This window comes from Parasteatoda tepidariorum, chromosome 10, assembly GCF_043381705.1.
Source record: "Parasteatoda tepidariorum isolate YZ-2023 chromosome 10, CAS_Ptep_4.0, whole genome shotgun sequence".
Classification (NCBI taxonomy): Eukaryota; Metazoa; Arthropoda; class Arachnida; order Araneae; family Theridiidae; genus Parasteatoda; species Parasteatoda tepidariorum.
This window is the reverse complement of record NC_092213.1, coordinates 66,487,663-66,492,569: the sequence shown is the minus strand read 5'-3', so window position 1 is coordinate 66,492,569 and position 4,907 is coordinate 66,487,663. Positions and strand designations below refer to the sequence as shown.

The 4,907-nt window shown below is 28.2% G+C and overlaps 1 long non-coding RNA gene across 1 annotated transcript in view; it reads left to right on the top strand.

The window, feature by feature from the left end:
* LOC139426636 (uncharacterized) overlaps window positions 1–4,907 on the top strand; it is a 10,203-nt gene that overhangs the window by 3,836 nt on the left and 1,460 nt on the right. Inside the window, exon 2 of the long non-coding RNA XR_011637852.1 lies at window positions 2,953–3,110. This is a non-coding gene — a long non-coding RNA (uncharacterized lncRNA). The remainder of the gene's footprint in view (window positions 1–2,952; window positions 3,111–4,907) is intronic.

Below are 4,907 nucleotides of genomic sequence, written 5' to 3'. Positions count from 1 at the left end.
AAAAGTTAGATATATAAAGTTACGTGCAAGAAATAGAGCAAATTTGAAAAAACAGATAAATAAACTTGAACATGAAGTATCTGTTCAAAAAACTCGAGCTGAACGTTACAAAAAGCAATTATATAGAATTAAGAATCAAGACCGAAACAAAATGTCACCAAGAAGTCGTGTAAATAAACTTCTGGGCAAGGAAAGGGTATCACCATCAGTTCGCAAGCAGTTGGTTTTTAGTGAAGCACTATGTTTGCAAGTAGGAACTAATTTTAAAACTTTAGCAAAGACTCACAGAGAAAAAAAGTTATTTCATAAACTTTTAAGCGGAAAAATTCTGAAAAAGTACAGAGCATTATGCTATTCAAAGCGATTTCTGAAATATAGAAAACATAAAGAATCGGTAAAATCAAAATTTAATAAAAATAACATATCTTATGAAACTTCAGAAAGCTTTGTTGCCTTTTTTGAATCTGATGATGTATCTAGATTGTGCTCAGGTAAAAAGGAATGCGTCACAAGAAAAAAGATAAAGAAGCAAAAGAGAGTGCTTCTTGATACACTAAGAAATCTACATAAAAAATATTTAAGTGAAAACCCAAATCGTCGAATCAGTTATCCTACTTTTTGTCGAATGCGTCCATTTTGGGTAAAACAGCCAACAATTAACGATAGAGATACATGTAAATGTATAGTACATGCTAATATGGAAATGATTATCTCAAAACTTTATGAGATTAATATTGCTGAATATAAATCATCAGCATGTTTAATAAAAGCAATAACTTGTGATTCCAGCTGTGAAAATTGTTTGTTCAGAAAATGTCCTAATTGTAAAGATAAAATGACAATTTATACAGAGTTTAATGATAAGGTAGTAATCAAGTACAAAAAGTGGGTATTAGAAAAAAATAAATATATTGTTAAAAATCAAGAAAAGATTTCTAATAAACCAATTAAGATTGAATATAAAGTTAGTACATCCAATTTAATTAAAGAGCTAGAGGGCAACTACCAAAATATATGATCCATATTGCAAATATAGTTCATCAGTATAAAATTATGAATGAACTGAAAAAACAATTATCAACAGATTCAATACTAGTACACATTGATTTTAGCGAAAATTATAGTTGCAAATATAGTGAAGAGATTCAGTCGGTGCATTTTGGAAGTGGTAGGCAACAGGTAACTATACATACAGGAGTTTATTACAAAAAAGAAGGTGATAAAGTAGTTTCCAACTCTTTTGCTACAATAAGTCCCTCACTTCGACATGATGCAGCAGCAATATGGGCCCATCTCAAACCAATTTTAAGTGGATTATGAGTACAAGTGAAGTAAAACATGTTCATATGCTAAGTGATGGGCCATCAGCTCAATACAGAAACAGAAAAATGTTTCATCTGATATCCCAACATATAAAACAGCTTACTCCTGGTATTCTAAACTTTACTTGGAACTATAATGAATCCGGACATGGAAAAGGAGCTCCCGACGGAATTGGAGCTGTTATGAAAAGAACAGCAGATCGGAGAGTGGCAGAAGGAAAAGATGTGCATAATTACGAAACACTTGTTTCTGTATTAAAAGAAAATTGCTCAGTAACTTTATTTGAAGTTGCAATTGAGGATATAAAAAAATGTGATAAATTAATTGAGGTAAAAATTAAACGTTTCACTGGCACAATGAAAGTTCACCAAGTTGCATACAGTGCAAGGAATAACATATTGAATTTTCGCTCTCTTTCGTGTTTTGCATGTGATGCATCAATTTTGTGCGAACATTATAATTTGGGAACTTACAAAATAGGCAGGGTTCAAACAGAGATCAGAAGAAGAAATCCAAGGAGTCCAAAATTTAAAAACTTTGCGCAAAAAATAACCAGACAGTTTTTTTTTAAATCAAAAAGTAGTAACTATAAAGAACTTTCAAAAATATATATTTTGCATAAGATATTTTTTTCTAGCCCTTATGAAATAAAATTTTACTTTGTCAAACTTCATCAAGAAAAATAAGGTATCACTTTCACACATAAATACATTTTCCATCTTCAAATATTTTAATAAATCTTGTTAAAATACGTAGTACAGATGTTAAAGATTAACATAAAAATCTACCAATCTTATATTTTTAAATTTGAGTACATAGAATCTAAGGCATTTTATACAAAGAGAAAAAAACAGTAAATCATTAATTAAGTTTGTTTGTAACATGTAAAATTAAAATACCACAGAAGTAAAGATCTTACATTAGAAAAATTTAACAATTGATGTAATGGCTCCCACAAATGTAGGAAAATAAAAATGGCCCTTTCCAAAAGACATACATAAATACACAGACATAAAAAAAAAAAAAATTCTACCACCCATTCCATGTGACAATCGTGCCAGCCAATTTTATTTCCCAAACCAGTAAAAACTCTTAAATATATAAAACTAAATTATAATAAATAATAGATATACCTAGTATGTTATCATTTTCAAACTTGAGGCAGCTGTAACTAAGAGAAAAACATGTATTGAAATAAAATATCATTCCCTCACTATTAGTGTCATTCCCTCACTTTTCAAATAGTGAAATTAATTTAAATATTAAGTATAATTTAAAGGATATATATTTTCTTTATGATGCCATTACATATTTCTATTAATAAAAAAAGTTTCAGAGCTTTTTATTCATTTTATTTTTTTGGGATTTTATGAACNCTCTCGCACTCACAATTCATAATAAAGTTATAATTCACAATAATTTACAATTCTCAATCATATATATATATATATATATATTCGGCTAGAAAATTCAGGGTTGAATATAGGATATATTTTGTGATATTATGGTTAAAGCTAAAGAACGCAAGAACACATTAGTAATTTGTTCAGTTTTTAAGATTAAATCGATATTTGTAATTTTGTAAGATTTTTAGTTTTCAGTAATTACATTTAAAATTTCTCTTTTTAGAAGTAAATTGAGGTGTAGATCTAAGTTTACGTCTAGGTAGTGATCGAGGTGCTGGTTATGGTGCTGGTGCAGGTATTTGGGGAGATATACACACCAATACTACGATAAAATACACCAAAGAGGATTTGGAAAAATTTATGAACAATGCATTAAACAAGGTATCATAACCATATTTTCATATTTCATGTTTGTCACAAATAATATTTTTCATAAACAAGGTAATCGTATGCAAGTTGTTTATAAACATATTGGGATTTTTCTATTGCAAATCAACAGTTGTTCTTACATAGTTGCATAATAAGCGTGCCACTTTTTAAGACTTTTATGAAATGGGCATTGAATTAGAACTAACTTAAAAAATGAATATTTTTCAGGATGATGCTCTGCGATACAATCAATGCCTGATAATCAAAAGATGATGTCTTAAAAAAATATTGCTTCTGTTTGGTGGTAGCGTTGAAATGAAAATTAATTTCGGCTAAACAACCAAACCTACCAATTCGCGTTCTGAAAGAGAAATTAAAGATTCACTCAGAAAACGTATAAAGTTATCCAGACTGTTGTTTTGTGCGATATATTGGGTGCCACATAGTGTGTTTGTTGCAGTGAATCTTTAATTGCGAAAAGAAAGTTTTTTTTTAAAGAATACAAACGGTTCTGGTGGATGAAATCAGTTGTGGCGCTAAAAGTAGAATAAAAATCGCCAAAGTTTGCACGCATCCAAAAAGAAAAAGATGGACGGTTATACTTTCACAGTTTGTATTGAATTCAAACGGATTGTAGAATAAATAGTTTTTTGATCTGAAAGAATCATTTGCATTCCAGGAAATACTTTTGGAAAAATTCGATTTCTATATAAGAGTGTTTAGTATCATTTCTAATAGTGTATAAAATATTCGTGTTTTGATCTATTTTGATTATAACAAATATTAGGTTAGTTTGAAGCTAGTTTCAAACAATGTTTTGTTTCTGAAATTATAGCGAAATTCAAACTTTCGTTTTGTAGATGAAGCAATTTAAATATTAAAGATTATTTTCTACCACACGGCTATAACATTGAAAAAAAAGCTGATTAACTTTGTTCTACTTAACTGTAAAGAAAGCACATGAATTTGAGACGAAAAGAATGCTCTACCGAGTGACAAACTGTTAAATAAATACCCTCCTCTTAGTAAGAGGTAGAAAATTACACGTCTTTGGTGTCGGTTTTTGCAGAATGAGGTAAAAGAGAAAAAATGGGTTGAGAATTTAAATATGTCTAGACACTTAAACTGATGTTTCCAATGTTTTTTTTTTTTTTTTTTTTTTACGCAGAGTTGAATGAGAAATTTCAATTTCAATAAGACCAATAGCCTGGATCAGTGATTCTCAAGCTTTTTTTTTATGGCGGCACACTTTTAAAGATTTTGAAATTTGACGTCACAAAATGAAAAAAAATTAGTTTAAAAGTTGTTTACTTACCTATAATACACTGTGTTAAATAGTTTGTGATAATAATTTTGAATGTGAAATAAAATAATATGTACTACAAAAGCACGTTTATTACGGGATTAATTATATCTAATTTTTTGTTAGCTAGTAACAATTATTTATTTTTTTGCTAGTTATTAATTGTTAGCTTGTTTCCTACATCTGTTGGTTTTTTTACATTAATTCTTATTATTTTGTGATTTCCTGTAAACTAGTATTTTTACTAATTATTAATTGTTAGCTTATTTTTTGTTAGTTATCCTTTGTTAATTTGTTTTTATAACTATTTATTGCATAGCTTACTTTAATGATAAGTTTTTATTTCCGTTTAAAAGTTAATATTTAGTTTGCTTTCCTCTGTTAATTAATAATTTTAATAGTCATTAAATTTCCTAACTATAATTTCAACATTTTTTTTATAATTGCCAAAAACAATTTAAACACTTCCTTCTTCTTATTTATATATATATATATATATATATATA